General features: G+C 44.6%; 8 non-coding genes across 8 annotated transcripts; all 8 read right to left on the bottom strand.

Annotated features, from left to right (window-relative positions):
- Positions 1 to 393: 393 nt before the first annotated feature.
- On the bottom strand, positions 394 to 466 carry TRNAR-CCU (transfer RNA arginine (anticodon CCU)). Its single transcript has one exon. It is a non-coding gene; the product is annotated as a tRNA-Arg (tRNA).
- A 417-nt stretch (positions 467 to 883) lies between these two features.
- TRNAI-UAU (transfer RNA isoleucine (anticodon UAU)) lies at positions 884 to 976 on the bottom strand. Its single transcript is given in 2 exon segments — positions 884 to 919; positions 939 to 976. It is a non-coding gene; the product is annotated as a tRNA-Ile (tRNA).
- A 6,707-nt stretch (positions 977 to 7,683) lies between these two features.
- Positions 7,684 to 7,756, bottom strand: TRNAR-CCU (transfer RNA arginine (anticodon CCU)). The gene has a single exon. It is a non-coding gene; the product is annotated as a tRNA-Arg (tRNA).
- Positions 7,757 to 8,173: 417 nt separating this feature from the next.
- TRNAI-UAU (transfer RNA isoleucine (anticodon UAU)) lies at positions 8,174 to 8,266 on the bottom strand. Its single transcript is given in 2 exon segments — positions 8,174 to 8,209; positions 8,229 to 8,266. It is a non-coding gene; the product is annotated as a tRNA-Ile (tRNA).
- Positions 8,267 to 9,349: 1,083 nt separating this feature from the next.
- On the bottom strand, positions 9,350 to 9,422 carry TRNAR-CCU (transfer RNA arginine (anticodon CCU)). Its single transcript has one exon. It is a non-coding gene; the product is annotated as a tRNA-Arg (tRNA).
- Positions 9,423 to 9,839: 417 nt separating this feature from the next.
- TRNAI-UAU (transfer RNA isoleucine (anticodon UAU)) lies at positions 9,840 to 9,932 on the bottom strand. The gene is given in 2 exon segments: positions 9,840 to 9,875; positions 9,895 to 9,932. It is a non-coding gene; the product is annotated as a tRNA-Ile (tRNA).
- A 1,082-nt stretch (positions 9,933 to 11,014) lies between these two features.
- TRNAR-CCU (transfer RNA arginine (anticodon CCU)) lies at positions 11,015 to 11,087 on the bottom strand. Its single transcript has one exon. It is a non-coding gene; the product is annotated as a tRNA-Arg (tRNA).
- A 421-nt stretch (positions 11,088 to 11,508) lies between these two features.
- TRNAI-UAU (transfer RNA isoleucine (anticodon UAU)) lies at positions 11,509 to 11,601 on the bottom strand. The gene is given in 2 exon segments: positions 11,509 to 11,544; positions 11,564 to 11,601. It is a non-coding gene; the product is annotated as a tRNA-Ile (tRNA).
- Positions 11,602 to 12,034: the final 433 nt, after the last annotated feature.

The following is a 12,034-nucleotide window of genomic DNA, read 5'->3' on the forward strand; positions in this document are numbered from 1 at the left end:
CCTTCCTGCAAATTAAGCTTACCAACGATACTTGTCAGGGTGGCTTTTTTGCTTGAAGATTTTAGGCCACCGGATTTGCATGCCACAATGGGATGTGTGGAGAATGTCGGAGAAAATGCAAAGCTCTTTCCTAATAAAAGCAGCGTTTCCTTTGTGGGGAGTTGAACATATTGTTTGGCAGAAACATTGCAGGAGATTTGGTTTTGGACAAGAGGACTTGTAGCCATCTTGCAGAAGTTTCCATTCAGTTGATAGCATGCTGCTGAACTAATCTGAGTTCTACTAGGAGAAGGCACGCATATTAATTAAGGCAACAGGAAAGGGAAGTCCTAAAGGTTTTATTCTAAAGCCTTGCTTTAGATGTGACTTGAAAGAGTCAAGCAAGATCTCAAACACCCCAGATGGGACTCGAACCCACAATCCCTGGCTTAGGAGGCCAGTGCCTTATCCATTAGGCCACTGGGGCTTTCGCTAGATGACGGCAAAGACTTTTTTTTTCTTTCAGAAGGCATCCGTTCTCTTACTTTACAAGGTAAGGGTGGCAAAATCTTTGTTTTTATTTTCCCTTGTAAACTTGCTACAGAATTGCAAGCGGTTTGAGCTACAAAGTCAGAAGAATGAGTTTTCTGAAAGAGAAAAGCCATGTCGCAGCTCTCCACATCTCTTTTCATCAAGTAGAAGGCGCACATTTTCTTTATCTGTTCTGGTCCACAATTTAAAGAATGTGGTCAGTGTAACAGAAAGACAGCTCATTCAAGCACCCTTGAGGAAAGAACCTTGAGTTTCTTTGGGCGCTTATTGCCCTGTTGTAAAGTTCTCAGGCCATAGGGTGCAAGTGCAGATTACATTTTCCATGAATAAAGGCAAAAAGCAAGAAACTGCATGCTCCAGGTGAGGCTCGAACTCACAACCTCGGCATTGCTCAACAGATACTGCCATATAAGTACCGCGCGCTGACCGATTGCGCCACTGGAGCACAGAAGCCATCATGGAAATCCATCACCCATGTCTCCTTGGTTTCAAATAGGCCTTCAAGTGATCCGAAACCTAAAATCGTGCTTATCCCAGACAAAAGAGAATATTTTTTCCTGAAAGGCTCCATGGCAGCATACGTGTGGGTAGCCCCGCCTCCACGATTACCCAATAGGACCCAACTCCCATAAATCTTTGCTCCTGGCCACTATCAGTGTTCCTTTTTTGTCCTCCCCAGTAGGACCAGATGGTTTCTTTCCTGGAAATAAAACTTCACGACGATCGATTGGCTGATTGACTGAGAAATTTTCCTCCGATAGGCCCTGACTGTTAAGCAGGGTATGGAGAGTATTTGCAGAGTAGCGCTGAAGAAAGGATTTCCTACCTGAGTGCGCACGGTCTGTGTCCCGTTGTTATGGGTGACCATTATCTGCTGGAGGTATGGCGTGTGTGTTCCAGTCCGTTCGGCCAGGTGATCGTTGGTGGAGTGGTGAGCCTTTTATCTATCCATGGCAGCATTGTATTTGTGTGTATTTCTTTTGTTTGTCTTGCGGTCTCCTCCATGCCGTTTGCGTTCGCTTCCGCGTTCCAGCAAACCTCTCTCCTACTTCCGGGTTATGCAGGCGTTCTGCGCATGTGCGAACCCGGTATGAGACCGAGGCTTGGTTCCCGCGCATGCGCGCGAGCGCCTCGCGTCTGACGTCGGCGATGACGTCACGGGCGCCAAATTTAAAAGGCTTTGGAAGCTGTCAGAACCCTGGGAATGTTTGCAGTGGTCGCAGCGACTTCCCGGGGCTGTCAGCGCGGCGGTTTAAGGTAAGAGCGTGTCCCTTAGGCTGGGGAAATGCTTTTTAAAAAAAAAAAAAAAAAAAAAAAAAAAAAAATGTGTGTTTTATTTTTCTCTTTAGTTGCAGTGTTTCTTAAACTGTGGGTTTATTGTGAATATGGACGCCTTACTGCCTCCTAGTGGCCAGCCCGCTCATGTTAGGTAGGTCTTTAGTATTTATGCTTTTTATATATTGGAGAGAGTGTTTGGCATAGGTAGGATTGACTGTATATCCTTTTCTCTCTCTGTCTGTTTTACCCTTACAGCCCTTCTGGGTCTGATCCACAACCTAACACTTCTAGACGCAGTGGATCATCAAGATCACACCGCCATAAATCCTCCTCAAGATCTAGCCAGCATAGGTCAAGATCTGAACAGCATAATAAGAATTATTCTCACCCCCCTGCTGCTCACTCCAGCAAGCGTACGGAAAAATCATGCTGGGGGTGCAGGATGCCTGTTCCTTCGGACGTATCCTTATGCGATCATTGCTTCTCCAAAGCTGCAGATGAAAGGGATGATGCAGACCAGCGTTTGGAGTCAATAGTAAGACGGGTTGTGAAGGAGTCTCTGCAGGAGAGGGACGCTCTACAGCTGTGTGAATCCCCGTCAGAATTATTGGCTCCTCCACCTGGAGAGAACCCATTGCAGGAGACATGGGAATCCTCTCAGCCAAGCCGCCTATCTGCTCCCATCTCAGATAGTGAATCTGACTGTGAGGATCCTGGTTTAGGTTTTGACTATGGACTGGTGCCTTCATTGGTCAAAGCAGTGAGAGAGGCTCTGAAGTGGGAAGACCCTGTTACTTCCCCACCAAAGCAGAGAAAGTTCTTTATACAGCTCAATAAGGAGCGACAATTTTTTCCCTTCCTTTCAGAGTTGGGTGACATTATTACCGAGGAATGGAGCAAGGTGGATAAAAAGGGTTCCATGCAGTCAAAAATCCTGAAATTATATCCCTTTAAAGAAGAGGATGTGAAGCACCTGGAGTCAGCACCACTGGTGGATGCAGCGCTCATGCGTTTGGTGAGATATGTAACCCTACCCTTAGAGGATACGGTATCCTTTAAAGATCCTTTGGAAAGGCGGATCGATTCAGACCTTAAGAGGATATATCTGACTTCTGGAATGGCTTGCAAACCAGTGCTTGCAATGGCAGCGGTATCCAAGGCCATAGAATCCTGGGCTGATTCTGTAGAGGAATTCCTGAGGGGTATTTCTATTGAATCAGCAAAAGACTCCCCTATTCAAGAAATCAGGATGGCGTCTGCCTTTTTGGGGGAGGCATCTATTGATGTTATCCGCCTGATATCTCGGGATATGTTAGCAGCAGTCTCAGCTCGCCGTGCGTTATGGCTCCGTCCATGGCTGGCGGATCCAGCATCCAAACAGGCCTGGTGCCGTATTCCCTTTGAGGGGTCATCTTTGTTTGGTAACAAGCTGGATACTGCCATATCCCGGGCTACAGGTGGGAAATCTGGGTTTCTTCCCCAGGACAGACGTCTTCAAAATCAAAGGCGTCCATTTCCTAGAAGACAAGGCCCTGATCGTGCCAGGGAGGCGCGGAGCTATAGACCTGGTCGAGAATTCTCAAGGTCATGGAGATCCAGGCAATCTTCTTTCAAAAATACCTCAAAAGGGGGTTCGTCCGGCAAGCAGGATTCCGCGAAATCCTTTTGAAATTGGGCCCGCTCAAACTTGTCAGGTGGGGGCTCGTCTTCTCCACTTCAGGCATGTTTGGGCGGCCTCAATTCGGGATTTTTGGACTGTAAAAACAATTTCCTCAGGTCACAAGTGGGGTTTTATCAGCACCCCAAAGCTAAGATTTATTCCCACAAATCTTCCAGAATCAAAAGAGAAGAAACAAGTCCTATTGACCTACGTGAACTCTTTACTGGATCAAGGCGCAGCCGTTCCCGTTCCAGAAGAAGAACGTGGAGAGGGCATGTATTCCCCTTTGTTTCTGGTTCAAAAGAAAAATGGCACATGGAGGCCGGTAATAGATTTGACCCATCTCAATTCCTTCATTCGCAAAGAGAAGTTCAAGATGGAATCTCTGCTTACCATCCAGCAGTCCGTGTATCTGGGGGACTGGATGATATCAGTCGATTTGAAGGATGCTTACTTCCATGTTCCCGTGGCAAAGGAGTTTCAACAATACCTCCGCTTTGCAGTAGGCATTCAACATCTTCAATTTACATGTCTTCCCTTTGGGTTAACAACGTCCCCACGGGTCTTCTCCAAAGTTCTTTTGGCAGTTGTGGCCTTTCTCAGAGTCAAAGGTGTTCGTCTCCATCACTATCTCGACGACCTTCTTCTGCTATCCCAGAACAAAGATCAGCTCTTGGAGCACAAAGACCTAGTCATCTCCACTCTACAGGAGTTCGGGTGGCTTCTGAACTTAGAAAAGAGTCACCTAGATCCAACTCAGTCTCTTGTTTTCCTAGGGGCGCAGTTCAACACAGCAGAAGGTACTATCGCCCTTCCAGAAGAGAAGGTTGGAGTCATACGAGACAGGATTCATGCAGCCCTTGCAGCATCCCATCTCTCGGCTCTCCAATGTCTGAGGGTGATTGGCACAATGTCAGCCACCATTCCCATGGTAAAGTGGGCCCAGTGGCACACTCGTCCCTTTCAGAAGGGGTTTCTACAACAGTGGGACTTATCCAGCCAGACACAGCGCATATTCCTCACTCCAGCCATGAGGACGTCTCTTCTTTGGTGGCTACAGGGGAAGAACCTGCGCAACCACCATTCAATCATTCCCATCTCATGGGTCACGGTAACTTCAGATGCCAGCAACCGAGGATGGGGCGCTCACTGCCTTTCGGAGGTCGCTCAGGGCAGGTGGACGTTTCCATCACAGAGAGTCGTCTCCAATGTTCTGGAGCTAAGAGCGGCCTTCCAGGCGCTTCGGTCATTCCATCATCTGACAGCGAATGCCTCGGTCATGCTAAGGTTGGACAACACAACCGCGGTGGCTTACGTAAAGAAGCAAGGGGGAACTCGCAGCTGGTCCCTGTTACAGGAGACGGAGCCAATAATGAATTGGGCTCAGAAGAATTTGTCCAACCTTTCTGCAGTCTACATCCCAGGGGTGCAGAATGTTCAGGCGGACTTCCTATCGCGTGTCGAGTTGGACAACAACGAGTGGTCTCTACACCGGGAAGTATTCGATTGGCTCCTGACCTTAGGATTGTCCCTGGAAGTCGACTTGTTCGCTTCCCCGTGCAATCGGAAGCTTCCGAAATATTACTCAAGGTTCAGGGATCCCCAGGCATATGGGATAGATGCCCTCACAGAACATTGGAAGTTTCAGACAGCTTACGCCTTCCCTCCAGTTCCGGTGATCCTGCAATTCCTTCGGAGACTCAGGTCAGAGAAGGCGGAGATTCTCGCAGTAATTCCTTTCTGGCCCAACAGACCTTGGTTCCCTCTACTGCTGCTCCTCAGTTATCAAGAGCCAGTTCCCCTGCCTCTCAGGTCGGATTTGCTATCTCAAGGCACAAGGTTACATCCATGCCCATCATGTCTGAACCTCAAGGTATGGTTTTTGAGAGGGAAAGGCTAGAAGCTCTTGGTTGTCCGGAAGAGGTCATCCCAACCCTTCTCAATTCCAGACGCAGGAGTACTAATAGGGTATATGAGCGTATATGGTCCAAGTTTTCGGCCCATATGTCCTCCAGAGAAAATTCTTGCAGTTCTCCAACAATACAAGACATACTAAGCTTTCTTCAAACAGGCCTTGATTTACCTCTAGCTATCAGTTCATTGAGAGTCCAAGTATCGGCTATTTCAGCCTTTACGGGTATTTCCTGGGCAAACCATGCACTGGTACAACAATTCTTAAAGGGAGCTACTAGGCTCAGACCCCAAAGAAAACCAAGGTTTCCTAAATGGGACCTCCCTTTAGTGCTGGATTTTCTCTCAAACCTTGGAAAGGATTCTACGGAGCCTCTGTCCATAAGGGATCTCACTCTCAAGACCATCTTCTTGGTAGCTATAACCTCAGCCAAGAGAGTTTCTGAGATTAGGAATCTAGGTTCGGAAGAACCCTTTCTGACTTTCTTTCCAGATAGGGCAGTATTGATTCCCATGTTGGGATCGCATCCCAAAGTAACCTCGGTCTTCCATGAGAATCAGGAAATTGTGCTTCCCACTTTCAAAAACTCAGAGAGTCAGGATGTTCATCCTCTGGACGTAGGACACGCGCTGAAACAATATTTGGAAGTCACAGCTCCCTTTAGACAAACGAAATTTCTTTTTGTTCTCCCTCATGGCAAGAATAAAGGATTGCAAGCTTCGGCTAGATCTATCTCTACCTGGATCATTCAGATCATTCAGAGGGCGTACAGAGCAAAGGGCTTGGCTCCTCCTGAGGCATTAACAGCTCATTCAACACGGAGTATTTCAACATCGTGGGCAGCTTCTCGCCATGTGGCGCCTGAAGTTATTTGCAGAGCGGCCTCTTGGTCTTCTATTAATACCTTTGTTTCTCATTACTGTGTAGAGCCAGCGGCTCTGTCTTCTGTTAATTTTGGTTTGCAAGTTTTGTCGGTTGACAATGCTAAATAAACTTTTGTTCTTTGCTCGACATTTTGCCCACCCGGGTGTGTTTGGCGAGTTATTTCCCACACGTATGCTGCCATGGAGCCTTTCAGGAAAACGGAAAATTTATATCAAATACTTACCGTAATTTTCCTTTCCTGATAGGCTCCATGGCAGCAGGAGTTCCCTCCCAAATGTCTGGAGTCGGCTAGTTACGGAACACTGATAGTGGCCAGGAGCAAAGATTTATGGGAGTTGGGTCCTATTGGGTAATCGTGGAGGCGGGGCTACCCACACGTATGCTGCCATGGAGCCTATCAGGAAAGGAAAATTACGGTAAGTATTTGATATAAATTTTCCGTTTTCTCTCATAGCAAGAAATGGTAGCATATAAGTACTCCTAGAAAAAAAAAAAACACTGCCAAATCCACTTGACTGGAGCTCAAGGACAGTATTTAAAAAATAAAAGTAGAACTTTTTTGAAAGAAAAAATGATATTGCAACTGCTATCGTGACGTGTTAGGGATATATTCATGCATGTTTGAAAAGTTACTAAATATCCACTGTAAAGCAAGAAGTGGCAGGTAATACCAAGTACCTTTGGATCAAGGTCCGTTTGTGGGTAAACCCAGATAAAACACAAGAGTTGTTAATACATTTGAAATGCCACTATCCAGCAACTGTGTTGAGCATTTTGATGCTCTATTTTTCAGAAAATCTGCCGATCCACGTCAGATTCTATTTCTGACTGCTTGCGGCAAGAAGACTTCTGAATGTGTCCCAAAGCAGTGGCTATCAGTGTGAATCTCAACAAATGCAACAACACCATGTCATATGAAGCAAAGGAAGCACACCTCTAAGGAGCGATTCTGATTGCTATTCGTATACATGTTGATACATCAGGAAAAACATTTCTGAAACTGGCACAAAAAGGACATAAAATGCCTTCCTGCAAATTAAGCTTACCAACGATACTTGTCAGGGTGGCTTTTTTGCTTGAAGATTTTAGGCCACCGGATTTGCATGCCACAATGGGATGTCTGGAGAATGTCGGAGAAAATGCAAAGCTCTTTCCTAATAAAAGCAGCGTTTCCTTTGTGGGGAGTTGAACATATTGTTTGGCAGAAACATTGCAGGAGATTTGGTTTTGGACAAGAGGACTTGTAGCCATCTTGCAGAAGTTTCCATTCAGTTGATAGCATGCTGCTGAACTAATCTGAGTTCTACTAGGAGAAGGCACGCATATTAATTAAGGCAACAGGAAAGGGAAGTCCTAAAGGTTTTATTCTAAAGCCTTGCTTTAGATGTGACTTGAAAGAGTCAAGCAAGATCTCAAACACCCCAGATGGGACTCGAACCCACAATCCCTGGCTTAGGAGGCCAGTGCCTTATCCATTAGGCCACTGGGGCTTTCGCTAGATGACAGCAAAGACTTTTTTTTTCTTTCAGAAGGCATCCGTTCTCTTACTTTACAAGGTAAGGGTGGCAAAATCTTTGTTTTTATTTTCCCTTGTAAACTTGCTACAGAATTGCAAGCGGTTTGAGCTACAAAGTCAGAAGAATGAGTTTTCTGAAAGAGAAAAGCCATGTTGCAGCTCTCCACACCTCTTTTCATCAAGTAGAAGGCGCACATTTTCTTTATCTGTTCTGGTCCACAATTTAAAGAATGTGGTCAGTGTAACAGAAAGACAGCTCATTCAAGCACCCTTGAGGAAAGAACCTTGAGTTTCTTTGGGCGCTTATTGCCCTGTTGTAAAGTTCTCAGGCCATAGGGTGCAAGTGCAGATTACATTTTCCATGAATAAAGGCAAAAAGCAAGAAACTGCATGCTCCAGGTGAGGCTCGAACTCACAACCTCGGCATTGCTCAACAGATACTGCCATATAAGTACCGCGCGCTGACCGATTGCGCCACTGGAGCACAGAAGCCATCACGGAAATCCATCACCCATGTCTCCTTGGTTTCAAATAGGCCTTCAAGTGATCCGAAACCTAAAATCGTGCTTATCCCAGACAAAAGAGAATATTTTTTCTCTCATAGCAAGAAATGGTAGCATATAAGTACTCCTAGAAAAAAAAAAAACACCGCCAAATCCACTTGACTGGAGCTCAAGGACAGTATTTAAAAAATAAAAGTAGAACTTTTTTGAAAGAAAAAATTATATTGCAACTGCTATCGTGACGTGTTAGGGATATATTCATGCATGTTTGAAAAGTTACTAAATATCCACTGTAAAGCAAGAAGTGGCAGGTAATACCAAGTACCTTTGGATCAAGGTCCGTTTGTGGGTAAACCCAGATAAAACACAAGAGTTGTTAATACATTTGAAATGCCACTATCCAGCAACTGTGTTGAGCATTTTGATGCTCTATTTTTCAGAAAATCTGCCGATCCACGTCAGATTCTATTTCTGACTGCTTGCGGCAAGAAGACTTCTGAATGTGTCCCAAAGCAGTGGCTATCAGTGTGAATCTCAACAAATGCAACAACACCATGTCATATGAAGCAAAGGAAGCACACCTCTAAGGAGCGATTCTGATTGCTATTCGTATACATGTTGATACATCAGGAAAAACATTTCTGAAACTGGCACAAAAAGGACATAAAATGCCTTCCTGCAAATTAAGCTTACCAACGATACTTGTCAGGGTGGCTTTTTTGCTTGAAGATTTTAGGCCACCGGATTTGCATGCCACAATGGGATGTCTGGAGAATGTCGGAGAAAATGCAAAGCTCTTTCCTAATAAAAGCAGCGTTTCCTTTGTGGGGAGTTGAACATATTGTTTGGCAGAAACATTGCAGGAGATTTGGTTTTGGACAAGAGGACTTGTAGCCATCTTGCAGAAGTTTCCATTCAGTTGATAGCATGCTGCTGAACTAATCTGAGTTCTACTAGGAGAAGGCACGCATATTAATTAAGGCAACAGGAAAGGGAAGTCCTAAAGGTTTTATTCTAAAGCCTTGCTTTAGATGTGACTTGAAAGAGTCAAGCAAGATCTCAAACACCCCAGATGGGACTCGAACCCACAATCCCTGGCTTAGGAGGCCAGTGCCTTATCCATTAGGCCACTGGGGCTTTCGCTAGATGACAGCAAAGACTTTTTTTTTCTTTCAGAAGGCATCCGTTCTCTTACTTTACAAGGTAAGGGTGGCAAAATCTTTGTTTTTATTTTCCCTTGTAAACTTGCTACAGAATTGCAAGCGGTTTGAGCTACAAAGTCAGAAGAATGAGTTTTCTGAAAGAGAAAAGCCATGTCGCAGCTCTCCACACCTCTTTTCATCAAGTAGAAGGCGCACATTTTCTTTATCTGTTCTGGTCCACAATTTAAAGAATGTGGTCAGTGTAACAGAAAGACAGCTCATTCAAGCACCCTTGAGGAAAGAACCTTGAGTTTCTTTGGGCGCTTATTGCCCTGTTGTAAAGTTCTCAGGCCATAGGGTGCAAGTGCAGATTACATTTTCCATGAATAAAGGCAAAAAGCAAGAAACTGCATGCTCCAGGTGAGGCTCGAACTCACAACCTCGGCATTGCTCAACAGATACTGCCATATAAGTACCGCGCGCTGACCGATTGCGCCACTGGAGCACAGAAGCCATCACGGAAATCCATCACCCATGTCTCCTTGGTTTCAAATAGGCCTTCAAGTGATCCGAAACCTAAAATCGTGCTTATCCCAGACAAAAGAGAATATTTTTTCTCTCATAGCAAGAAATGGTAGCATATAAGTACTCCTAGAAAAAAAAAAACACCGCCAAATCCACTTGACTGGAGCTCAAGGACAGTATTTAAAAAATAAAAGTAGAACTTTTTTGAAAGAAAAAATGATATTGCAACTGCTATCGTGACGTGTTAGGGATATATTCATGCATGTTTGAAAAGTTACTAAATATCCACTGTAAAGCAAGAAGTGGCAGGTAATACCAAGTACCTTTGGATCAAGGTCCGTTTGTGGGTAAACCCAGATAAAACACAAGAGTTGTTAATACATTTGAAATGCCACTATCCAGCAACTGTGTTGAGCATTTTGATGCTCTATTTTTCAGAAAATCTGCCGATCCACGTCAGATTCTATTTCTGACTGCTTGCGGCAAGAAGACTTCTGAATGTGTCCCAAAGCAGTGGCTATCAGTGTGAATCTCAACAAATGCAACAACACCATGTCATATGAAGCAAAGGAAGCACACCTCTAAGGAGCGATTCTGATTGCTATTCGTATACATGTTGATACATCAGGAAAAACATTTCTGAAACTGGCACAAAAAGGACATAAAATGCCTTCCTGCAAATTAAGCTTACCAACGATACTTGTCAGGGTGGCTTTTTTGCTTGAAGATTTTAGGCCACCGGATTTGCATGCCACAATGGGATGTCTGGAGAATGTCGGAGAAAATGCAAAGCTCTTTCCTAATAAAAGCAGCGTTTCCTTTGTTTGGAGTTGAACATATTGTTTGGCAGAAACATTGCAGGAGATTTGGTTTTGGACAAGAGGACTTGTAGCCATCTTGCAGAAGTTTCCATTCAGTTGATAGCATGCTGCTGAACTAATCTGAGTTCTACTAGGAGAAGGCACGCATATTAATTAAGGCAACAGGAAAGGGAAGTCCTAAAGGTTTTATTCTAAAGCCTTGCTTTAGATGTGACTTGAAAGAGTCAAGCAAGATCTCAAACACCCCAGATGGGAGTCGAACCCACAATCCCTGGCTTAGGAGGCCAGTGCCTTATCCATTAGGCCACTGGGGCTTTCGCTAGATGACAGCAAAGACTTTTTTTTTTTTTCTTTCAGAAGGCATCCGTTCTCTTACTTTACAAGGTAAGGGTGGCAAAATCTTTGTTTTTATTTTCCCTTGTAAACTTGCTACAGAATTGCAAGCGGTTTGAGCTACAAAGTCAGAAGAATGAGTTTTCTGAAAGAGAAAAGCCATGTCGCAGCTCTCCACATCTCTTTTCATCAAGTAGAAGGCGCACATTTTCTTTATCTGTTCTGGTCCACAATTTAAAGAATGTGGTCAGTGTAACAGAAAGACAGCTCATTCAAGCACCCTTGAGGAAAGAACCTTGAGTTTCTTTGGGCGCTTATTGCCCTGTTGTAAAGTTCTCAGGCCATAGGGTGCAAGTGCAGATTACATTTTCCATGAATAAAGGCAAAAAGCAAGAAACTGCATGCTCCAGGTGAGGCTCGAACTCACAACCTCGGCATTGCTCAACAGATACTGCCATATAAGTACCGCGCGCTGACCGATTGCGCCACTGGAGCACAGAAGCCATCACGGAAATCCATCACCCATGTCTCCTTGGTTTCAAATAGGCCTTCAAGTGATCCGAAACCTAAAATCGTGCTTATCCCAGACAAAAGAGAATATTTTTTCTCTCATAGCAAGAAATGGTGGCATATAAGTACTCCTAGAAAAAAAAAAAAACACTGCCAAATCCACTTGACTGGAGCTCAAGGACAGTATTTAAAAAATAAAAGTAGAACTTTTTTGAAAGAAAAAATGATATTGCAACTGCTATCGTGACGTGTTAGGGATATATTCATGCATGTTTGAAAAGTTACTAAATATCCACTGTAAAGCAAGAAGTGGCAGGTAATACCAAGTACCTTTGGATCAAGGTCCGTTTGTGGGTAAACCCAGATAAAACACAAGAGTTGTTAATACATTTGAAATGCCACTATCCAGCAACTGTGT

Source organism: Lithobates pipiens, unplaced genomic scaffold (assembly GCF_037356315.1).
Source record: "Lithobates pipiens isolate NorthernLeopardFrog02 unplaced genomic scaffold, aLitPip1_a1.2 Scaffold_8, whole genome shotgun sequence".
In the NCBI taxonomy this organism is placed as follows: domain Eukaryota; kingdom Metazoa; phylum Chordata; class Amphibia; order Anura; family Ranidae; genus Lithobates; species Lithobates pipiens.